General features: G+C 40.3%; 1 pseudogene; it reads left to right on the top strand.

Moving 5' to 3' along the window:
• The first annotated feature begins 1487 nt into the window (after positions 1-1487).
• The window catches only part of LOC132109337 (UV-stimulated scaffold protein A-like), a 60792-nt pseudogene continuing 35894 nt past the window's right edge, over positions 1488-26385 (top strand).

Below are 26385 nucleotides of genomic sequence, written 5' to 3'. Positions count from 1 at the left end.
ATGCAGTTTGCGTTCAGCAAAATGAACATCCGTTGTTTTCATACTTTTCTGGTCCTTGACAGTGCAGTTTATTTGGCAGTCAATGGGACAATCACAAGCCTCCTGGTTTTAATCCAAAATATCTTAAATTGTGTTCCGAAGACGAACAAAGCTTTTACGGGTTTTGAAGACATGGGGTTAAGTGATTAATGACAAAATTTTCATTTTGGGGTGGAGTAACTTGGGAAAGACTTGGGGAAAAGTAAAAGGTGGCAATACATTCACAGGATGTGGGTTAAATAACAGTAACTTTATCTGTAATATTAGAACATTGATGTCATTTTTCAAAACTCTAAGCTCAAAACTCCAATCACTTTAAGTTGATTGGATACAGTATATATAAACATAAGTTTATTTGTTCAGTGAAATAAAACCACCTCTACAAAATCTTGTAAAAAAATATGTATCTAGAAGACACAAATCACATTTAACAATCTTGTTTAAAAGTCGTGGCCTAATGGATAGAGAGTTGGGCTTAAAGTCAAGTCACCTTTATTTATATAGCGCTTTAAACAAAATACATTGTGTCAAAGCATCTGAACAACATTCATTAGGAAAACAGTGTGTCAATAATGCAAAATGACAATTAAAGGCAGTTCATCATTGAATTCAGTGATGTCATCTCTGTTCAGTTTAAATAGTGTCTGTGCATTTATTTGCAATCAAGTCAACGATATCGCTGTAGATTAAGTGACCCCAACTAAGCAAGCCAGAGGCGACAGCGGCAAGGAACCGAAACTCCATTGGTGACAGAATGAAGAAAAAAACCTTGGGAGAAACCAGGCTCAGTTGTGGGGCCAGTTCTCCTCTGACCAGACGAAACCAGCAGTTCAATTCCAGGCTGCAGCAAAGTCCGATTGTGCAGAAGAATCATCTGTTTCCTGTGGTCTTGTCCTGGTGGTCGTCTGAGACAAGGTCTTTACAGGGGATCTGTATCTGGGGCTCTAGTTGTCCTGGTCTCCGCTGTCTTTCAGGACTGTAGAGGTCCTTTCTAGGTGCTGATCCACCATCTGGTCTGGATACGTACTGGATCCCAAAGGTTGTGGGTTCAAGTCTCAGGTGGGGCAGGGATTGTAGGTGGGGGGAGTGAATAACCAGCGCTCTCTCCACCTTCAATATTATGACTGAGGTGAGACCCTTGAGCAAGACACCTAACCCCCAACTGCTCTCCGGGTGCCACAGCATTGGCTGCTCACTGCTCCAGGTGTGTGTTCACGTGTGTGTGTGTGCACTTGGTTGAAATGCAGAGCACAAATTCTGAGTATGGGTCACCATACTTGGCCACAAGTCACCTCCTTTCCTTTTCCTAAGTTCTTTTTCAAGTCTAAATTCTGTTTAAAAATTTCATTAAGTGGCATTAATCCATAGTTAAATATAAGAAAAAGTGTGCCCATCCATTTCTATCCATGCTAAAATGCTTGTTTTAATCTCCTTTTCATTAAGAAATGATGAATCAGATTGAGGAAACCTTGACTGAGATGAACAACTGCATAAAACTGCTTGCAACCGACGATTTAAACCTGTTTAATGAGGAAGCAGCAGTTGCTAAAACCTCTGTGGGAACTGAGAACATATCTGACCAACCCTCCTGCAGTAAAGTCCTTAGCAGTGAGCAGAACGGAAAGATGACAGAGAAGACAAATGATGAAGGGCAAACAGACAAGTGTGAGACAGAGAGTGACAGAGGAAGTTCCTGATGAGGACGCGTTTCTCCACAGCACTGTTTTAATGTCTTATAGCTATCAGCTGGAGCTCAATGTGTCCACAGGTGTATCTGACTGATCGGGTTCACAGCCATTCTCATGATACATATCATCTGTCATGTCATAGCATGGCATGGAATTTGGAGTTCAAATCTTTAAACATTTTTGTGAATAACCATTTGAATCATGTCAGCAGATGAGACAGAGGAGAATGAATACTAAACACTGTGAGGGATCTTCATAGACTCATCACAACCAGACTCCTGCCTCTGGTTCAGTCCTGGATCCAGGTAAACCCTTTGACCTCTGAAAGGAATCATTCATTCCCAAATGAAAAACCTGTTATTGATGATTCAAAAATAGATGTTTAGCACAATGTCCAAGCTGCTCTTTTCCGTATTTTAAATTTTATATAAACCATAATCTTTTACAGCAACCTGTAAAATGTGTCTTTTACATGTCTTTACAAAGGTGGGTGTTGAGGAAGAACTAACGAGGAGAGCAACTGAGTTAAAGGTCACGTTTTTCGTGTTTTTTTGAAGCTTTGATTGTGTTTACAGTGTGCAATATAACATGTGTTCATGTTTCGCGTGTAAAAAAAACAGTATTTTTCACACAATTCACTTATCTGCATACTGCTGTTTTCACTGTCATAAAAATGGGCGGATGTCTTCCTTGTTCTATGAAGTCCCTCCTTCAGAAATACGTGACGAGTTCTGATTGTGCCAGCGGTTCCTGTGTTGTGATTCGACAGAAGCTGAGCGCACGCTGCCCTCCTGGAAACGCGATTGGGCTAGTTTTGGACTAGTTTTGAGAAGCAAGTGGGCAGGATTTGTTTTGAAAACCTGGCAATCCTGATCTGAACGCATGTGCTGGAGATGTACTTCTAATCACAGATCACCTTTACTGAAGAGATGCGCATGAAAATCGCATTCGATTTTTTGCACAGCGCTACCATCTAGTTAACAGATCTAAACAGCCTTGCCCTTTGTGTAATAAGTTACAGAAACTGTTAAACGCACCAACTTAAATAATAAAATACAGATTGAGATTGAGGAAGCTGTCCTCAGCAAAATGTGCTGCACGTAGCTTTACATGTGGATAATATTTTTCGGGAACTGAGTTAAACATAAATTGTAACCATTGATCTCTAAGTACAGTGTCCCTGGGAAGCCCAAACAAAGGTGATTGGACTCAGAGATGAAAATAACAGCGTTTCGACGACATGGCGACAAACACAGTCTTCAATCAAATGCAACTCTTCCTCCTTCTCCGTCAGAGCGCAACAAGACCACGCCCCCTTTTTTGTGTATTCCTGTGGGCGGAGGTTAGTCAAAAAACGGTTTTAGTGATGTCATTACTGCAGGAAGTAGAGGGATGTAGTCCAAACTGGTCGTTCGATGTAGGCAAATTCTGTTAAATAAAATATCTCGCTTGGCATTGAACTTTGAGCTTTAGAATTTACAGATATTTTTTATACTCTAACAACAACATTACACACTAACTAAAGTTTGAAACATGGGATCACGAAGAACAGGACCTTTAAAGAAATCACTAGAGTACACATTAAGAACACCTTGGTCTAAGCCTGGTGAGTCATTCCTGTTTTCGGAACTGGTCCCTTATGGCTGTAATTTTTTAAATTATGGTAAGCATGGTCATATTCTTGATCTGATATTAACCCATGTTTTTTCTATTTTAAGCACTGAAATCAGTAGTGCATCTTTTTCCGATCACAGACTGGTCCTTTTTACTGTTCCTCTTATGGGCTGAATCCTCAGAAATGCATCGATGGCACGCTTGACTCGCTCTCTTACTCAACATTCTAGTGAAGTATTTTCTTTTGCCTACCGTGATGTATGCAACTCTCTGTAGTCAGAATCTACTCTGCTTAGTCTGGACGCTGATGACCTGTGCTGACATCATGAATTCTATTGCCCCTTTGAAGTATAAAAATCATAAGCATGTACATGTGCCTTGGCACACTGAATCTACTCGTAATATGAGACGGACTTGCAGACAGGCTTAACACAACTGGAAGAAAGACAGATTGCAGGTTTCTTATGATATTTTGAAAAACACCTATAACATGTTTCAGAAAGCTGCTAAGGCTGCAAAATGTAAATATTTGTCTGAACTTATCACAAATAATTGTAAAAAACCTCAAGTTCTGTTTTCTACTATTAACTCTGTCTTAAGTCAAGTCAAGTCACCTTATTTATATAGCGCTTTAAACAAAATACATTGCGTCAAAGTAACTGAACAACAATCATTATCATCATCACTGCCTGCGGGTGTCGCTGTTGGACAGTGTTTTCTCTACTTCCTGTTGGCCTTCTGTAGCAAATTGTAGCTCCGTGTAGCTGTTTTTATTTTATTTTTTTCTCTAGAATCTTTATCTTACTATCACTCTCTGTTTTTTAAAGTGGTAAAATATAACTTAATTCACACCATATTTCTGATATTATCGATCAATCTTATCAGATTAACTTTGATCGTTCACTTTTATTTTATTTACGTGAGTGCAGTACACCTGCAAAGCGTTAGCACTCGTTAGCTTGTCATTAGCGTTTTCATTCGAATCTATCGCTGTTTTCTTTTCTCCTCTCCCTCGCTCCAGTTTTTCACAAGTTCATCAAAGTAATGGCTTCTCCTATCATTGTTTCTTGCACCTCTTGCCACATGTACAGTTTATCTATCTCTGTCGCTGATGAGGGATTCACATGTGATAAATGCAGGGAAATAGTTAGGCTGACAGAGAAGATTTCAGAATTAGAGACACGCATCCAAACTTTAATTGAGGACAGTAAGAATGTTAGGGCTCTAGATATGGCTTTGGATGCGTCTAGCTCAGGGATTCCTGTACATTGTTCGGTTCCGGAAACAGAGCCCCAGCAGCAGGGCAACTGGGTGACGGTGAGGCAGCGTAGTCGTGGGTCAAAACACCGCTCTTCTGTTCCGATCAAAACATTAAACAGGTTCTCCCCACTCAGTGATGCACCCACTGAGAAACCTGATGAAAGTGCTCTAGTTATTGGTGATTCTATTTTACGGAACGTGAATATAGAGACACCAGCCACTATAGTCAAATGTTTACCGGGAGCCAGAGCGCCTGACATCTTGGCAAATTTAAAAGTGCTGGCTAATGCTAAACGTAAATACAGTAAGATTGTTATTCATGCCGGCGCTAATGATGTTCGACTTCGCCAGTCGGAGATCACTAAAAATAACATTAAAGAGGTGTGTGAACTTGCAAGCACGATGTCAGACACTGTAATATGCTCTGGTCCCCTCCCTGCTTACCGTGGTGATGAGATGCATAGCAGATTGTCATCACTCAATGGCTGGATGTCTAAGTGGTGCCCACAGAATAACATAGGTTTCATAGACAATTGGACGAGCTTTTGGGGCAGACCTGACCTGTTTAAAAGAGATGGTCTTCATCCCTCCTGGGGTGGCGCCACTCTTCTCTCTAGAAATATGGCAAATAGTCTTAGTGTTTATACTTGACTAACTGGGGCCCAGGTCAGGAAGCAGACAGACTGGCTAAACCGACCGTCTGCTAGCTGCCTCCCGTCACAGAGGTCAGTTAATTCTCAGCACATAGAGACTCTTTCACCTAGATATCACACTATAGAGACTGTGTCTGTTCCCCGAACTAGAAAATACAAAAAACGTCCAAACCAAGTTAAGATTAACAATTTAATTGAGGTTCAACAAATAAAAAACAGAAGCAATATGGATAAACAAATGATAAAGCTTGGCTTATTGAATATCAGATCCCTTTCTACGAAAACACTTTTTGTAAATAATATGATCACTGATCATAATATAGATGTACTCTGTTTGACAGAAACCTGGCTAAAACCTGATGATTACATTATTTTAAATGAGTCCACCCCCCAAGATTACTGTTATAAACATGAGCCATGTCTAAAAGGCAAAGGTGGAGGTGTTGCTTCAATTTATAACAACGTTTTCAGGATTTCTCAGAGGGCAGGCTACAAGTATAACTCGTTTGAAGTAATGGTACTTCATATAACATTATCCAAAGAAACAAATGTTAATGATAAATCCCCTGTTATGTTTGTACTGGCTACTGTATACAGGCCACCAGGGCACCATACAGACTTTATTAAAGAGTTTGGTGATTTTACATCCGAGTTAGTTCTGGCTGCAGATAAAGTCTTAATAGTTGGTGATTTTAATATCCATGTTGATAATGAAAAAGATGCATTGGGATCAGCATTTATAGACATTCTGAACTCTATTGTTGTTAGACAACACGTTTCAGGACCTACTCGTTGTCGAAATCATACTCTAGATTTAATACTGTCACATGGAATTGATGTTGATGGTGTTGAAATTATTCAGCCAAGTGATGATATCTCAGATCATTATTTAGTTCTTTGCAAAATTCATATAGCCAAAATTGTAAATTCTACTTCTTGTTACAAGTATGGAAGAACCGTCACTTCTAACACAAAAGACTGCTTTTTAAGTTATCTTCCTGATGTATCCAAATTCCTTAGCATATCCAAAACCTCAGAACAACTTGATGATGTAACAGAAACTATGGACTCTCTCTTTTCTAGCACTTTAAATAAAGTTGCTCCTTTACGCTTAAAGAAGGTTAAGGAAAACAGTTTGACACCATGGTATAATGAGCATACTCGCACCCTAAAGAGAGCAGCCCGAAAAATGGAGCGCAGCTGGAGGAAAACAAAACTAGAGGTATTTCGTATTGCTTGGCGGGAAAGTAACATATCCTACAGAAAAGCATTAAAAACTGCTAGATCCGATTACTTTTCTTCTCTTTTAGAAGAAAACAAACATAACCCCAGGTATTTATTCAATACAGTGGCTAAATTAACGAAAAATAAAGCCTCAACAAGTGTTGACATTTCCCAACACCACAGCAGTAATGACTTTATGAACTACTTTACTTCTAAAATCGATACTATTAGAGATAAAATTGCAACCATTCAGCCGTCAGCTACAGTATCACATCAGACAGTGCACTATAGACCCCCTGAGGAACCGTTCCACTCATTCTCTACCATAGGAGAGGAAGAATTGTATAAACTTGTTAAATCATCTAAACCAACAACATGTATGTTAGACCCTATACCATCTAAGCTCCTGAAAGAGGTGCTTCCAGAAGTCATAGATCCTCTTCTGACTATTATTAATTCCTCATTGTCATTAGGACATGTCCCCAAAACCTTCAAACTGGCTGTTATTAAGCCTCTCATCAAAAAACCACAACTTGACCCCAAAGAACTAGTTAATTATAGACCAATCTCGAATCTCCCTTTTCTGTCCAAGATACTAGAAAAGGTGGTATCCACACAATTATATTCCTTCTTAGAGAAAAATGGTATATGTGAGGATTTCCAGTCAGGATTTAGACCGTATCATAGTACTGAGACTGCTCTTCTTAGAGTTACAAATGATCTGCTCTTATCATCTGATCGTGGGTGTATCTCTCTATTAGTTTTATTGGATCTTAGTGCTGCGTTTGACACAATTGACCACAACATTCTTTTGCATAGACTTGAATACTTTGTTGGCATCAGTGGAAGTGCATTAGCATGGTTTAAATCGTACTTATATGACCGCCATCAGTTCGTAGCAGTGAATGAAGATGTATCCTATCGATCACAAGTGCAGTATGGAGTACCTCAAGGCTCAGTACTAGGGCCGCTACTCTTCACGCTTTATATGTTACCCTTGGGAGATATCATCAGGAAACATGGTGTTAGCTTTCACTGTTATGCTGATGATACTCAGCTCTATATTTCTTCGCAGCCCGGTGAAACACACCAATTTGAAAAACTAATGGATTGCATAGTCGATATAAAAAACTGGATGACGAGTAATTTCTTACTGCTAAATTCTGAAAAAACAGAGGTGTTAATTATAGGACCTAAAAACTCTGCTTGTAATAACCTGGAACACTGTCTAAGACTTGATGGTTGCTCTGTCAATTCTTCATCATCAGTTAGGAACCTAGGTGTGCTACTTGATCGCAATCTTTCCTTAGAAAGCCACGTTTCTAGCATTTGTAAAACTGCATTTTTCCATCTCAAAAATATATCTAAATTACGGCCTATGCTCTCAATGTCAAATGCAGAAATGTTAATCCATGCATTTATGACCTCAAGGTTAGATTATTGTAATGCTTTATTGGGTGGTTGTTCTGCACGCTTAGTAAACAAACTACAGCTAGTCCAAAATGCAGCAGCAAGAGTTCTTACTAGAACCAGGAAGTATGACCATATTAGCCCGGTCCTATCAACATTGCACTGGCTCCCTATCAAGCATCGCATAGATTTTAAAATATTGCTTATTACTTATAAAGCCCTGAATGGTTTAGCACCTCAGTATTTGAATGAGCTCCTTTTACATTATAATCCTCTACGTCCGCTACGTTCTCAAAACTCAGGCAATTTGATAATACCTAGAATATCAAAATCAACTGCAGGCGGCAGATCCTTTTCCTATTTGGCGCCCAAACTCTGGAATAACCTACCTAACATTGTTCGGGAGGCAGACACACTCTTGCAGTTTAAATCTAGATTAAAGACCCATCTCTTTAACCTGGCATACACATAACATACTAATATGCTTTTATTATCCAAATCCGTTAAAGGATTTTTAGGCTGCATTAATTAGGTAAACCGGAACCGGAAACACTTCCCATAACAACCTATGTACTTGCTACATCATTAGAAGAATGGCATCTACGCTAATATTTGTCTGTTTCTCTCTTGTTCCGAGGTCACCGTGGCCACCAGATCCAGTCTGTGTCCAGATCAGAGGGTCACTGCAGTCACCCGGATCCAGTACGTATCCAGACCAGATGGTGGATCAGCACCTAGAAAGGACCTCTACATCCCTGAAAGACAGCGGAGACCAGGACAACTAGAGCCCCAGATACAGATCCCCTGTAAAGACCTTGTCTCAGAGGAGCACCAGGACAAGACCACAGGAAACAGATGATTCTTCTGCACAATTTGACTTTGCTGCAGTCTGGAATTGAACTACTGGTTTCGTCTGGTCAGAGGAGAACTGGCCCCCCAACTGAGCCTGGTTTCTCCCAAGGTTTTTTTCTCCATTCTGTCACCGATGGAGTTTCGGTTCCTTGCCGCTGTCGCCTCTGGCTTGCTTAGTTGGGGACACTTCATCTACAGCGATATCGTTGACTTGATTGCAAATAAATGCACAGACGCTATTTAAGTGAAAAGAGATGACATAACTGAATCCAATGATGAACTGCCTTTAACTCTCATTTTTGCATTATTGACACTGTTTTCCTAATGAATGTTGTTCAGTTGCTTTGACGCAATGTATTTTGTTTAAAGCGCTATATAAATAAAGGTGACATTGACATTGACATTAGGAAAACAGCGTGTCAATAATGCAAAATGATAGTTAAACTTAAATCCCTTGGTGCATTCTATTCTTGAGCCTTCTACTTCTTTTTGCAATAATTTTGGGATTTTTTTGTTGAGAAGAGAACTACTTTGAAATCCCAGCTGTTTAATTCAATATACATTTTGCATGATGTTCCATTATTTTATTCTACCTGGTCTGAGTTTAAGCCTATTGATTTGATATCCCTAACATTCTTAAATGTGCTGTAGTGACGCCTTATCTTATCCAATTTTAGTCCTATTTCTAGATCACTTGAGAAAGTTGTATTGACTCAATTACAATCTTATTTGACTGTTAATTCTGTCCACAAGATGTTTTAATCTGGCTTCAAAGCTTTACATAGTACTGAATCCGCCCTTTTAAGAATCTCAAGTGATATCTTTACAGTAACTGATTCTGAGAATTCCATTGCTTTAGTCTTATTAGATCTGAGTGCTGCTTTTGATTTGGTTTACTATGAGGTCCTGTTGACAAGTTTGGAGACATCTGTGGGCCTGGGTGGCACAGTCTTACAGTGGTTCCGTTTCTACCTGACCAACAGATTTTTTTAGTGTTCGTATTGGTCTTCAGTCCTCCTCTAGTATACCTCTTAATTGTGGAGTGCCACAAGGATCAATCCTTGGGCCGGTATTGTTCACCCGGTATATGCTACCTCTTGCTTCCATTTTTAACAAATATAAAGAATCCTTTCATCTATATGCTGATGATACTCAGATCTATTTTCCTTTAAAGCACAATGATGAAAACGGCTTACAACCACTTTTGGCTTGTCTAGAAGAAGTTTTGGCTCTTAAGAAATTTTCTACATTTAATAAACATTTCTGTTAGATGTTGATTGTGGCTCTCTGGCCCCATATGAAACTCAGTGTGCCAGATATCTGGAAGTTTGGTTTGATAACTTAAAATTTGACAAACAAATCAGTACTGTTGTAAAATCATGTTTTTATCATCTCCATCAACTTTCTAAAGTAAAACCCTTCTTATCACAAAAGAATTTTCAAACGGTGATACATGCTTTTGTAACAACTTGCTTAGATTACATCTGGATAACTTCAGTAATGTATTATTCACAGAGGAGGGCGCTCTTTCCTCACACATTAAATACTGGAATTTTTTCAACTAGTGTGCTGGAAAATGTTTGCTTGTCAAAAGATGTCCACGTGTAACACATGGCGAGGGTGTTGAGAATATTTATGTAGTGTGGACATTTTTAGATTACACTGTTTATTGTATGGTCAAACTCTTAAGACATGCATCTTTGCATTGATACTGCGAGATTTTCTAAGGGGAGGCACAGCTCATGTGCTAATGGATATTTTCTCACTCTAGGGTGGAATGGGACACAGCAAGCAGTTAGGAGACAAACATTATGACACGCTATCTATTTTTAAGTGGGTAAAAAGAACAGACAGGGTAGAGAAAAAGGAGGGGTTTGACATTGACAAAGCACTTGACTGCACGCCAGAGAGGTTTATCACTCTCAGTGATGATTTTCAATGCAAAAAGTCAGTGCTTTGTGATAAAGCAACAACTAAAAGGTCTTTATCATAATTAGTTTTTCCTTTTCCACCTAAAAGCATTCCATTACTTTATTCCCCGTGTCATTGCTAGGGTGGAATTGCTTTCAGCTTAAACTCCTACTGATTGATGAACAGAAAAAAGTCTAAAATGACTATTTATAATTTTTCTGTGTGCCTTTATCACATTTTTGGGTGAACTAACCCTTTAATTGTTTGGCCTGAAGAAGCAATAATTGAGAACAATCATTTATTTTGTTTCTTTTTCTTTGGCAAACAAAAGATAAATATTTTATATCTAAACCTCATACACAGTGGTTTAAAGTAAATAACACTTAAAAATGTATGAATGTTGTTGTGATAAATTTGAAAGCATGTTTTTTTTTTTTTAAGAACAATATATGTCGGTCAGTATAAACAAAGTATATTGAGACACTTTGTGGTTGTGAAATGTGGATTATGTTGATAGTTATTGTGATTCTTTAAACCTGCGATTTTACTGCTATTAAGTCTGCGTGAACTTGATGAGAACTGACTTTGTATATCCAATAAAAATAACTTTTTAACAGCAGCTGGTTAAAAGACCTACAGCTCCTGCAGCATTTGAGATGACAGTTACTTAGATGTGCTGTGATCTAATGCAATGACAGCCGTGCATTTAACTCTGAACTAAGTGATCAAATTCATTTTGGGGGTCACTAGCTCTGGTGTGTTCTTCGACATGAAAGAACTGATAGCTTTTGGTTGCTCACAATTACAGTTAAATTTTGGTCAGTATTTTTTATCGGCAGACAAAACTATTTAATTAATAAATGTTAATAAATGTTCTGAAAAAATTTACTGTAGGATTTGCTTTTTAAACAATTTGGACTCTTTGCTAGTATATTTTAACAAATTATTACAAAAAAATGGCAAGTAACAGAACGTTTGAAGCAGAAAGGCTGAAAAAGTATTTTATATTATACTTAAGTAATCTTTGTTTTATTACAACATTTTATGTTATTTTTTTTTTATTTATTTTTTTTTACAGTGAACCTATTCAGTACATAGATAGATGAGAAAGCATGAACAGGGTGAATTTGACTAAATTCAGGTAAATTGTGAATTTGGGGAAATTAGAACACTTTTGCCATTGAGATGACAGGGAAAAATGTACCAATTATCCTGAAATAACTCTGTGTGTGTTTGTATGTATGTATATATGTGTGAGCTTTCAAATTGAGAGATGACAGGAAACTTCACGAGAGTCTCTCCAGGCTGCCTAGAACGTGTTATTGTGACAAAGCGCATTTCATTCTTTTCTGCGCTCAGCTAGCCCACTTGTCCATACACCTGAGTTATTGGTTTGCCATAATAATTTGCAAGACCTTCCCCATAAGAGAGGAGATTAGCATATAAATAGCTGATGCACAGAGGACCATCACAGCTGAGTACATTTAATTTTTGGTTTATAAGATTGAATGGGTTTTTAAATGCATAGCCATCAAACTTGGCCAAAGACAAATGAAGTGTAGGGCTCAGTTGTCCGAGGCTACCTCCACAGCTCATTTTTTAAAAGGATAACAGACCTGCTTAAGGAGTGTGCCTGGCCAACACTTCCCTGGGCACAAAGTAATTGAGATTGCTTACAAAGTTAATTAGACCGTACAAAATATATTGGAGGCTGCGAGGAGCACTGCTGGAATGTGTTCTTCCCCATAAGTGGGGGACACTTAACTGGAAACTCATTATCTTATCCTCTCAGGGTAGAGGCTAAGGGCCACTACATGATCAGTAGAGTTCACTGTGAATGTCTGCTAGTAGTCCACTTGTGGGAGCCCATAGTCTAAATATTGAACATCACTGTTACATGTCCTTGTCTGCTGATGAAACAAATCATGGAGGTTAGCCATGGCGGCAGTGTTGTTTCAAGCATTGAGAGACTATCATAGTTTTCATGAATATTTTTTAATTCGTTAAATTTTTTTTTTATATTTTCCATTTTAATATTCTTTTTTTATATACAGTTTTAGTATTTATTTGTGTTTTTGACATTTTTTTAGTTTAATTATTTTATTTCTGCGTAAATATTTAAGTTTTAGTTTTATTTATTTTAGTACATGTTTCCTTGGAGAATGACTGAAATTATTATAAAATAAATAATTTAAATAAATAAAATTATTATATATACATCACCTGCGTCAGGAGCTTCGCATCCTCAAGAAACAGTACAACAGGGCTATTCAATTAGCGGTCCGCCAATCATCTTCACCCGGCCTGCGAGAAGAGTATGTGCAGATTGCTTATATGTCTTGCACTAAGTTAATTTGTCCACAAGGTGGCAACACGATAGACGGTATCAATAGACGGTAGCGACATCGTTGACAAGCGGTTGTGTAAGGGAGTAATGGTGGTTAACTCTAGTTTAAACGAATATAAAGAGAGTGTTATCGGTCATAACATATTTTGAGAAATAACGCAGATTGGATGAAGGTGATTATCAAATGCAGTAACGTTATACCGGTAGTTTAAATGTCTGCGCGTTTGGCTGAACGCATATGCTGGCTAGCCGCTTAGGACAAATGCGCCAGTAGCACTTCAAACGACAAAAACACATGCAATTATGTCAAAATGAATGTGATTTTGTAAACACGATTACAAATGAGTAATCGTAAAGAGTTGGGAAAAAACTGGATATAATTTTCAGATATATGCATCATGCACGTCAGATTTTAAAGAGGCAGCGCTGCTTTTAAAGTGAAACTTACTGAAGTCTGTGAAATCATGGAAATGAAAAAGAGAAATCACTCGACTGTTCTAGTCACTGATTAACTTTTGTAGCTTGAATAAAGATTAATATATATGGTTTATGTATATACAATTTATAGTTTACGTGGAGATTGTTTTACATTTACTTAAATTAAGTTATATTTTTCAGAGCCTAGATAAAGTTTAAAAAATAACTTTTTTTTAATTGTACTGTAATGGCTAAAATTGAGAGGAAGATGCATTTAAAAGAGACATCATCAGCAGTATTATCAAAAATGTGTTAGTAAAGCCCCTTTCACACTGCCATTCCGGCAAATACACGGGTGAAGTGTTCCGGCAATTGTTCCCGGGTCGCTAGATTTTGCACTTTCACACTGCCAGTGATTACCCGGGATATGTGCGTGCTTTCACACACAACCCGTAAAGATCCCGTAACGACACGTGACATCAGGGTGTGACGTGTAATGTACGAGTCAAAAACGTTAGGCACGTTATACTTTCACTGAAGCAATCGCACGATCTCAGCGTCACCGCGGAAAGTGAGGAACTACCTGATCTTCGCTTCATTAAAGTTTGCACATATTTTTCCGTCGCAAACGTTGATCTTCCTTCAAAACAGCTGGTAAAAGAGTTGCGAGATAACGCGCGTCATCACTTCGACACAGCATTAGATCTGCCTTTTGTTCACACAGCGATCGTCCCGGATTGAACCCGGCAATGTTACTAGGTCTCCGACCCGGGTTCAATGCCAGAATCAATCCCGGGACGTGGTTGCTTTCACACAGAAGGCGACCCGGCAATGTTCCGGCAATATGCCGGGTCCGACGTGCAGTGTGAAAGGGGCTTAATAAAGAGACTTGGTTAAGAGATGTAATTAAATATATATTTAAAAATACCATCTTTATGTTGTTTCAACATTCATTTGAAGGTGCAGTGTTTTTTTTTTTTTGGTTGATTGACAGAAAACAAAAATGTGTTGCTGTTGGTAATATAATTCATTTTATACTAAATATGCATTTAATTGTAATTAATTATTTTTATAGAATAATTCTGAATAATTAGAATAGAATAATTAAAATAATGCTGATCACTGAGACGCCCTGCGATTCACTGAACGAGCCGTTTAACATCAAATCTGCGCTGCATATTAATATCCAAAGTATAGTGAAAACACTATCAATTAGCACAGTAACAAGATCGGCAGTTTAAGACATTAACTTGTAAGCACAAAACACAAGATACTTCTCTTTTCAATATGAATAAGGCTTTATTAGATAAATCTAAGACATATAAACTAATCTAACACATAAACGCATGCACTCACACATTCACACAAGTTGCAGGAAGATCGAAAGTTAGGGAAAGATGAGTTTAAGAGAATGGAAATGTGGAATCCCAAGTTTACAGCAATACGTTAAATTGCATAGACATGAACAGCCATCAATCACTTAATTAACCCTCGCATTGAGTTCCTCAATGAGGTTAAAATTATATTAGATACACCAGTAAAGGTCACAGTCTGGAGGTAAAGTTACTTGCGTCTCCTGTGAAAAGGGAGTCCCCTTTGTTGTCGTTGAAAGGGTTATCCCGATGTCGCTGATTGGCTGGAAGTTCAGTAGTCGTTGAAGTGACGTCTTGGGTAGCCCGTGGTTGGGTGTTGGCTGAAGATGCAGAGTTGTGTGGCTGGTTGGAGTTGAATGGGCAGTCGAGGTCAGACGGCGTTAAAAAACTTAACTCAGAACACGAAACTCTCAAACGGAAAAGAAAAGAAATAAAGTTTGACGAGACTAGGTGGTGTTTCTTCTCATCGTGGCTAAGTAGCAGCAGGCGTGCAGGCTGAAGCACGCTGGAACCGCGCTCAAAGAAAAGTGATGACAAACAGCATGGCTAAAAGCTAAAGCTAAGAAGCAAAGCTAAAAGCTGGCATTACTGATAGCAAAAGCAAAGCTAAAACTAAAAGCATACATGACTAATAGCAGATCAAAGCTAGAAGCTAAAAGCAGGCATGACTAGTAGCAGAAGCAAAGCTAACAACTAAAAAGCAAAATTTTATGGTGTCCTGAGTATTTAAACTGGCCTGTTGGCCACACCTCAAATGTTGTCTTGACCAATCAGATATTGTCTTGGCTCGGGCGTATCATAAATCATATGTTAACTTACCAAGCATGTGGTCCGAATTTTGGACATGATTCCTATAACAAGAATATGATACATTTGACAAATAACTGATGGTGAGGACTATTTCAAGCAAGCAGATTCGATTACATAGTACTAGACATGAATATGTATCCTTAAGCTATCCCATAGTTATTAAAATACATACACAATAATTGATTATAACATGATAGTCAAATGTGTGGGTTACATATAAATGAATATGGAGTGAAGCGATGGACTGATATTCATTCATAAGTCTTTTTGAGTTCATTTTGGTCCATATATATGTCGAAAAGACAGTTTCTTTGCCATTCTCTTGACAAAGATTTCTGTGGAGACCAGAGGTTCAAAGGCCCCTCCCCCTTAGGAATTTCAGTCTGGTTCTGCTAGGTGGGGGGAAGTCAAAAGATCTTGTGTAGTACTCTCATGGGTTTTCACGTGATGTCCGGCGTTGCCTATCAATTACGAACAACAAATTTGACGAATCTCTTCTCCAAATTGAAATTGTCAATAATTGTTCTAGTGGTGTTAATGTTGAAAGCTGTTCTGTGAAAGCGTTGGTTGGTTGGTTATCTTGCTTGGGACTTGTGGCACAGAATGTTTTATGACTTCCTGTTGCCCTACTGAGGAATTCGGCTCGTGTTTCAACCACAGCCCTGATCGACTCTTTAATTTGTCTGGTTCGAGTCATTTCTGCTACACATCCCAACCATCACTGAGCCACCTGTCAAGAGATTGGGGAAGCTTTTTGACTCCAGCCTCAAAGACTTTGCTGCCATCCAGAAGTCCAACAAGGAACTTGGAGCTTGGCTCTCTAAGGTTGACAAGTCCAGTCTGCCTGGTAGATTTAACGCCTGGACCTACCAGCATTCCATCCTACCCTGAGTCCTGTGGCCCCTGTTGGTCTATGGAGTCCCATTGACAAAAGTTGAGTCCCTAGAAAGGAAGATCAGTGGCTTTCTGAAACTGAACTTGGTCAGAGGAGAACTGGCCCCCCAACTGAGCCTGATTTCTCACAATGTTTTTTTCTCCATTCTGTCACTGATGGAGTTTCTGTTCCTTGCCGCTGTCGCCTCTGGCTTGCTTAGTTGGGGTCACTTCATCTACAGCGATACTTGATTGCAAATAAAATATTTTTTCGAATAATTCAATGATGAATTCAATGATGAACTGCCTTTAACTGTCATTTTGCATTATTGACACACTGTTTTGCTAATGAATGTTGTTCAGTTGCTTTGACGCAATGTATTGTTGTTTAAAGCGCTATATAAATAAAGGTGACTTGACTTGACTTTCTTCGGAAGTGGCTGGGCCTTCCACGCAGCCTTATCAGCGCTGCACTGTATGGGACAAGTAATATCCTGCAGTCGCTCTTCAGTGGCCTCACAGAAGAATTTATGGTGGCAAGCACCAGAGAAGCCCTACAGTACAGGGACTGCAAGGTGTCATCAGCCGGCATTGAGGTGAAGACAGGAAGGAAAGGGAATGCTGGGAAAGCAGTGAAGGTGGCAGAGTCATGCCTGAGACAAAATGCACTGGTGCAGAGTGGGGTTGGGCTACTTCCCAAAGACCTTGGTTAGCCAGGCCCGCGGCAAGGAAAGACACCATCTACTTCAGGAAGAGTTCCGAGCAGGCGTGGAGGAAGAGCAAGTGAACAGGGTGGTGGGACTCCAGCAGCAGGGAGTGTGGACTAGGTGGGAGGGTACACTGCAGCGCAGAATCAGCTGGGCAAACATCTTGCAAGCTGTCTATGATGCCCTGGCAAGCCCAGCAAACCTCCATGTCTGGCGGAAGAGCGAGACACATTCCTACCTTCTTTGCTCTGGAAGAGGCTCTTTAGAATATTTCCTCAGCAGCTGCCCAAAGGCTCTGGCTGGCACCATGACCAGGTGCTTAAGGCAATTGCTGAGAGCTTAGCCTCAGCCATCAGCACCAGCAAGTACCATCATGCTCCACAGAAGGCAGTCCCCTTTTTAAATGGGAGATATCATCAGGAAACATGGTGTTAGCTTTCACTGTTATGCTGATGATACTCAGCTCTATATTTCTTCGCAGCCCGGTGAAACACACCAATTTGAAAAACTAATGGATTGCATAGTCGATATAAAAAACTGGATGATGAGTAATTTCTTACTGCTAAATTCTGAAAAAACAGAGGTGTTAATTATAGGACCTAAAAACTCCGCTTGTAATAACCTAGAACACTGTCTAAGACTTGATGGTTGCTCTGTCAATTCTTCGTCATCAGTTAGGAACCTAGGTGTGCTATTTGATCGCAATCTTTCCTTAGAAAGCCACGTTTCTAGCATTTGTAAAACTGCATTTTTCCATCTCAAAAATATATCTAAATTATGGGCTATGCTCTAAATGTCAAATGCAGAAATGTTAATCCATGCATTTATGACCTCAAGGTTAGATTATTGTAATGCTTTATTGGGTGGTTGTTCTGCACGCTTAGTAAACAAACTACAGCTAGTCCAAAATGCAGCAGCAAGAGTTCTTACTAGAGCCAGGAAGTATGACCATATTAGCCCGGTCCTGTCAACACTGCACTGGCTCCCTATCAAGCATCGTATAGATTTTAAAATATTGCTTATTACTTATAAAGCCCTGAATGGTTTAGCACCTCAGTATTTGAATGAGCTCCTTTTACATTATAATCCTCTACGTCCGCTACGTTCTCAAAACTCAGGCAATTTGATAATACCTAGAATATCAAAATCAACTGCGGGCGGCAGATGCTTTTCATATTTGGCGCCTAAACTCTGGAATAACCTACTTAACATTGTTCGGGAGGCAGACACACTCTTGCAGTTTAAATCTAGATTAAAGACCCATCTCTTTAACCTGGCATACACATAACATACTAATATGCTTTTATTATCCAAATCCGTTAAAGGATTTTTAGGCTGCATTAATTAGGTAAACCGGAACCGGAAACACTTCCCATAACACCCTATGTACTTGCTACATCATTAGAAGAATGGCATCTACGCTAATATTTGTCTGTTTCTCTCTTGTTCCGAGGTCACCGTGGCCACCAGATCCAGTCTGTGTCCAGATCAGAGGGTCACTGCAGTCACCCGGATCCAGTACGTATCCTGACCAGATGCTGGATCAGCACCTAGAAAGGACCTCTACATTCCTGAAAGACAGTGGCCAGGACAACTAGAGCCCCAGATACAGATCCCCTGTAAAGACCTTGTCTCAGAGGAGCACCAGGACAACACCACAGGAAACAGATGATTCTTCTGCACAATCTGACTTTGCTGCAGCCTGGAATTGAACTACTGGTTTCGTCGTGTCAGAGGAGAACTGGCCCCCCAGCTGAGCCTGGTTTCTCCCAAGGTTTTTTTCTCCATTCTGTCACCGATAGAGTTTCGGTTCCTTGCCCCTGTCGCCTCTGGCTTGCTTAGTTGGGGACACTTCATCTACAGCGATATCGTTGACTTGATTGCAAATAAATGCACAGACACTATTTAACTGAACAGAGATGACATCACTGCATTCAATGATGAACTGCCTTTAACTATCATTTTTGCATTATTGACACTGTTTTCCTAATGAATGTTGTTCAGTTGCTTTGACGCAATGTATTTTGTTTAAAGCGCTATATAAATAAAGGTGACTTTGACTTTGACTTTGATTAAATCTGGAGAGAAACCCCTGGCGGCCCACAATTAACAATAGGCCTTCTCCACAAACCCTCGGACTGGCAGCTGCAGGTCGACCTGGGAAAACAGCTTAGGTTCCCTCAGCACATTGCAACCACAAATCTCCACCCAGACATGATAGTTACCTCCAAGGCTTCAAAACAGCTTATCATAAAAATGAGCAAAATGCAAATGAGAGGAAACGTGCTAAGTACCAGGGAGGGAGAGAGGCTGGAGGACCTTCTATGAGCCTACAGAATTCGGCTGTAGAGGCTTTGCTGGACATTCATTTTTGCAAAGTCCTCAGTCTTTTGGGCGTTACAGGGGTGTCCAAGAAGAGGGCCATTCAAGCCGCGAGTGAAGCTGCAGAGAAGGCCACAAGGTGGCATTGGATTAAGAGGGCTGATCCGTGGGCTGCTACTGGGACGCAAGTCGGGGCTTGATCAAGACCTTGTGGACTGGTTGTATGATGTTGCAAGAACCAAAACACCCAATGACCCCAGGGTACATCACTGAGGATGTGCCCCAGTGCATCTATGAGATGTTTCTTGCATGATATATATATATATATATATATATATATATATATATATATATATATATATATATATATATATATATATATATACAGTACAGACCAAAAGTTTGGACACACCTTCTCATTCAAAGAGTTTTCTTTATTTTCATGACTATGAAAATTGTAGATTCACACTGAAGGCATCAAAACTATTAATTAACACATGTGGAATTACATATGGAATTATATACATAGCAAAAAAGTGTGAAACAATTGAAAATATGTCATATTCTAGGTTCTTCAAAGTAGCCACCTTTTGCTTTGATTACTGCTTTGCACACTCTTGGCATTCTCTTGATGAGCTTCAAGAGGTAGTCACCTGAAATGGTCTTCCAACAGTCTTGAAGGAGTTCCCCAAGAGATGCTTAGCACTTCTTGGCCCTTTTGCCTTCTGTCTGCGGTCCATCTCACCACTAAACCATCTCGATTGGGTTCAGGTCCGGTGACTGTGGAGGCCAGGTCATCTGGCGCAGCACCCCATCACTCTCCTTCTTGGTCAAATAGCCCTTGATGTCTTCAGTGTGACTCTACAATTTTCATAGTCATGAAAATAAAGAAAACTCTTTGAATGAGAAGGTGTGTCCAAACTTTTGGTCTGTACTGTATATATATATATATGTAACCGAATCAGGTGATTGACAGCAGTGTCATCCTATCAGCAAGTAGTACCGTGCATTTAAGTCTGATTGGCTGTTACCTGGGATGCGTCACATCCGATTTCCCCGTTTGTTTTGCTAGCGCTGACGGTGGTTGTAGGTAAGCGAGCTGTGTTTTAATGGGTGATCCTTTCTGGAGTTTCCGATGTATAACTTTTTTAAAATCATTTGTTATCAATTACTGCAGCTTTGGTGCGGTGCCCTCCGTGCTGCTTAGTGGGTCTGATGACTGTTCACCTCACAGGTAATGTTATTGTTAAGGGCTCGTGATATGGTGCTGAAACGGCTGTGTGGGTTTAACATTCTTTCGGATATCAAATAGGCGTGATTCCCTGTATTCCATGGTGTAATCGGTGGGCATGACTGACCAATCCGTGTCTATTAAGCGTGCTATCTAGCGTGATCTCCTGATGGTAAGTGTTTATACGTTATTATGACTGCGAGGGGGATAGTATTACGATTGTTAACATCTCAGAATCAGAAAGAGCTTTATTGCCAAGTATGCTTGCGCATACAAGGAATTTGTTTTAGTGACATAAGCTTCCAGTAAACAGAGACAACAACACACAGACAAAAAAAAAAAAAAAAAAAAAAAAAATTTTACAGGAGAATTACAAATTGGCAAATAAATAAGTGTATAAACAATTGTGCTATAAATGATAATGGAATAGGATTGAGTGAGATGCAGGAATGTTCTAGGATGGAGGGGTAACAAATAAATATAAGGATATTGCACATTTTTGCATAAGCATACGTTTAAGTGGGAAACATTTAACTGTTCATGAGGTAGATTGCCTGGGGGAAGAAACTATTCTTGTGCCTTGCTGTTCTTGTATTTGCGGCTCTGAGGCGCCGGCCAGATGGCAAAAGTTCAAAGATGGGGTGACTTGGATGTGAGGGATCCAGAGTGATTTTCTGAGTCCTTTTCCTCACTCTGGATGTGTACAGTTCTTGGAGGGTGGGCAGGGGAGCACCAATAATCCTTTCGGCAGTCCGAACAGTTCTCTGTAGTCTTCTGATATCTGATTTTGTAGCTGAACCAAACCAGACAGTAATTGAAGTACACAGGACTGACTCAATGACGGCTGAGTAGAACTGTTTCAGCAGCTCCTGTGGCAGGTTAAACTTCCTCAGCTGGCGAAGGAAGTACAACCTTTGTTGGGCTTTTTTCACAATGGAGCCAATGTGATTGTCCCACTTCAGGTCCTGAGAGATGGTGGTTCCCAGGAATCTGAATGACTCCACTGCAGTCACAGTGCTGTTCATGATGGTGAGTGGGGAAAGTGCAGGGGGGTTTCTCCTAAAGTCCACAGTCATCTCCACTGTTTTGAGCGTGTTCAGCTCCAGGTTGTTAAGACTGCACCAGACAGCCAGCTGCTCAACCTCCTGTCTGTAAGCAGACTCGTCACCGTCCTGGATGAGGCCGATGACTGTAGTATCGTCTGCAAACTTCAGGAGCTTGACAGAGGGGTCTTTAGAGGTGCAGTCGTTGGTGTACAGGGAGAAGAGCAGAGGGGAGAGAACACATCCCTGAGGGGCACCAGTGTTGGTGGAGCAGCTGTTTGACATGAATTTCCCCAGTCTCACTAACTGTTGCCTATCTGTCAGAAAGCTGGTGATCCACTGACAGATAGAGCTAGGAACAGAGAGCTGGGTCAGTTTGGTTTGGAGGGTTGTTGGGATGATGGTGTTGAAAGCCGAACTAAAGTCCACAAACAGGATCCTCACATAAGTCCCTGTTTTGTCCAGATGTTGCAGGATGAAGTGCAATGCCATGTTGATTGCATCATCCACGGACCTGTTTGCTCGGTACGCAAACTGCAGGGGGTCCAGTAAGGGTCCAGTGATGTCCTTCAGATAAGCCAGAACCAGTTTTTCAAACGACTTCATGACGACAGACGTTAGAGCCACAGGTCTGTAGTCGTTAAGTCCTGTTATCTTGGGTTTCTTTGAAGCAGGAAGGCACTTCACACAACTCTAGAGATCTGTTGAAGATCTGTGAAAAGATGGGGGCCAGCTGGTCAGCACAGATTTTCAGACAGGCTGGTGTAACGCCATCTGGGCCTGGTGCTTTTCTTCTTTTGTTTTTCTTGAAGACCTGGCGCACATCATCTTCACAGATTTGAAGAGCAGGAGGTATGGAGAGGGGGATTGCAGGGGTGTTAATGGTTAATGGTTGTGTAGGGAGATGGTCAGAATGGGTGTTGGGGGTTTCAAATCTACAATAAAACTCATTCAGGTCGTTAGCAAGTCGTTGATTAGCCTCAGTGCAAGGGGATGGTGTCTTGTAGTTTGTGATGGCTCTCAGTCCTCTCCAAACTGAAGTAGAGTCGTTGGAAGTAAACTGGTCTTCCAACTTTTTAGCATAGGTCTTTTTAGCCGCTCTAATCTCTTTGTTCAGTGTGTTCCTGGCCTGATTGTACAAGACCCTGTCCCCATTTCTGTAGGCATCCTCTTTGGCCTGACGAAGGTGTCTGAGTTTTACTGTAAACCATGGCTTATCATTGTTGAATGTTAAATAAGTCCTGGTAGGAATGCATATATCCTCACAGAAACTAATATAGGATGTTACAGTCTCTGTGAGTTCGTCCAGATCGGTGGTAGCAGCTTCAAAAACGCTCCAGTCTGTGATGTCAAAACAAGATTGTAAATCCTGCTCTGTTTCGCTGGTCCATCTCTTCACAGTCTTTACTACAGGTTTAGCAGATTTAAGTTTCTGCTTGTAGGTCGGTATAAGATGAACCAGACAGTGATCAGAACGTCCCAAAGCTGCTCGTGGAACAGAGTGATATGCATCCTTTATTGTGGTGTAACAGTGATCCAGTATATTACTGTCTCTGGTGGGACAGGTAACATGCTGTCTGTATTTTGGCAGTTCACGGGAGAGATTGGCTTTATTAAAGTCCCCAAGAATGATTAAAACAGAGTCCGGGTGTTGTTGTTCTGTGTCTGTGATCTGCTCAGCGAGTTTCTGTAAAGCTGAGCTCACATGCGCTTGAGGTGGAATGTAAACACTAACCAGAATGAGCGAGTGAAACTCCCGCGGCGAATAGAACGGCTTGCAGTTGATAAACTGCATTTCTAGATCAGGACAGCACATCTTCTTTAACACAGTTACATCTGTACACCACCGTTCATTGATGTAAAAGCATGTCCCGCCGCCGCGTGATTTCCCCGTTGATTCTGCGTCGCGATCCGCTCTAAACAGCTGAAAGCCCAGCAGATGGAGTGCGCTGTCCGGTATGGCGTCATTCAGCCAGGTTTCCGTGAAACACAGAGCAGCAGAGTGAGAGAAATCCTTATTTGTCCGAGAGAGCAGAAGGAGTTCGTCCGTTTTGTTGGGTAGAGAGCGGAGATTTGCGAGATGGATGCTAGGCAACGGCGTTCGAAATCCGCGCTTCCTGAGTCTGACGAGCGCTCCCGCTCGCTTTCCCCGTCTGCGCGTCCTGAAGCGCTTGATCAGCGCCGCTGCTCCTCCGATAACAATGTTCAGTAAAACGTCTGTATAATAGAAATCCGGGAAAATATCATGTGGTGTGTTCTGCCGAATGTTCAGCAGTTCATCCCTGGTGAAACTGATCGTGTTTGTTAAACAAAAAACAGGAAAAACGAACAAAAACAGTACAAACACTGGAGAGCCAAGCACTGAAGCAGCCATGTGCGGCGCCATCTTGGATTGGACATCTCCGTTTGTTATAGGATTCTCCTTCTCGTTCTATGCCGTGATTGTTGCTACTGTCTCCACACTATTAAAGTGCTGCGGTTAATACGGCCGCGCTGACGCGATCATCACTAGAGAGACGGAGACTGCTCGTTTGGTTCTTATCGTTGCAGTATATTTGACCCTGGTTTGTGTGGGGGGCTAGTTGGTTCCTTCCACTTGTAGGGGAGCTAACGTTAGCTGCCCTTTGTGTTTTTGTTTGATGTGAAACTTCTGTTTATTTTCTGTTAACTTCTAATTTTTTGGAAGTATAGTTTGTTAGGTTAACTTGATTTTTATTTTCATTTTTATTTTCTTTTTTTCTTTTTGTAAGGCCATTTAAACTGCGTGTAATATTTAATCAAGCCATTTAACTGCTTGGTTCATGTGATCAACCATCTATAAGTACAATTCTATTTTGTGTGTGTGTGTGAACCTCTACTGGGCTAAAATTGTCTTGTATTATTTAGATCACCAACTAATTGACTTTCCTGCGCTTGAATGGTTTTCTTTTCTTTATTTTTGTCATTTATATTTATTGTTGTGAGGATTTGCTTTATTGATGTACATCTGGTCATCTTTTATGAACCTTGTTATAGTTTCTTCTCTTTATTTCGCAGGCGCTGGGGTCCCACGGGTGGATTGCTCTTCCTCCTCCTGGTGGTGGTCCTTTATTAGTGATGAGATTTATGGCTCTTTGAGGGGATCCGGATCTTCGCGATCCGTTCCTTTCAAAGAGCCGTTCAAAAGAACTTTTTAAATATTTAGTCAGTTTTAAGAAGCCAGCTTGGGGGCATCTCAGTTTATCCTGGAAATAATCACTGGGAGGATTGATGAGGTGAGATTTGTAGTCAAATAATTAAAACTCAGATATCACACACCAATATCTGAGTTTGAATTATTCTGAAATATTGATCATTACCTCATTTGTCATGTGTGGACTATATTCCATAGGGTTGCACAAATCCCTCTGCTTAGACAGTGACATCACTATTTTGGATTTACCTTTAGTACAAAGTGTGTGTGTGTGTGTAAAGCTACGTTGACTTATGTTATTCATACAATACCTACTCACAAATAAACATAAAAAAAAAAGCCAGCTGCAATGAATTTCTGTGCAAAACAGCTTTTACTACAAACACTTCCACACAAGAACATTGTTATCACACAAGAACATTTTGATAGAAAACTAAAAATATTTAAAGTAGATAAAATTCTAATAAATAAAATGGAAATGTCTACATACTACTGTAAACTTTGCAAATAGGACATCAGCCCCTTCAAGTCAATGAACAATAACAAAGTGGGCTGCAATGAATGTCTGTGACAGCTGACAATGACAGAGGCACGCAGGGGTTTTTTTCCACTGGAGTCCTACTCACGTGAAGGATGCGTGCACAACTAATAACTAATATCATCACGCTATAAAGGGTTTGCCTGCGCTGGGTGCGCCCCTCCCCCATAACTGTTCTGTCTCGCGGGGGAGCTCATTTGTGTGCATCTGTGTGAAACACGCATAGGAAAAAAGAACGACAGAAAGAACGGCTCCCCTCCAGCCGCGACTCGGCTCCCATCGTTCATGTTTATGAGCCGTTCAAAAGAATCGGTTCGTTCGCGAACGTCACAACTCTATCCTTTATCGTGTGCAGTGTACACTGAGTGTGTGATTGTGTGATTAAGTGACACTGGGTGTGCGTGTGGGAGTGTGCTCTGTAAAATCAAACTCTGCGTTGCTTCCTGCCATTGGGAGCCTCAGGCCTGCCGGTATTTAGTTTTTGTTTTTGTATGTTTTTTTCATTGTTTAGTTTAAAGTGGGTTTCAGTGTCCAATATTTTAAAGTATTTTTCTATTAATAAACATTTGTATTTTTGTATTACTCACGTCTCTTGCCTAATTCTATGAGGGAACCGAACCTGTGTGCCAGAGGTGGAAAGAGTACAAAAATATTCTACTCAAGTAAAAGTACCATTACATTAATGAAATTTTACTTAAGTACAAGTAAAAGTACCAGTCTAAAAATCAACTCAAGTAAAAGTAAAAAGTAGCTCATTTAAAATTTACTCAGAGTAAAAATTACTTAGTTACATTTTAACAGTGGGAGGGAGTCAAAAATGGGACAGGCCAAGGGTGTCAAACTCAGTTCCTGGAGGGCCACAGTCCTGCACAGTTTAGATATAACCCTAATTAAACACACC

The sequence above is a fragment of the Carassius carassius genome, chromosome 29, assembly GCF_963082965.1.
Source record: "Carassius carassius chromosome 29, fCarCar2.1, whole genome shotgun sequence".
Classification (NCBI taxonomy): Eukaryota; Metazoa; Chordata; class Actinopteri; order Cypriniformes; family Cyprinidae; genus Carassius; species Carassius carassius.
Note: the sequence above shows the minus strand (reverse complement) of the source record. Positions and strands in the feature narration are given on the sequence as shown.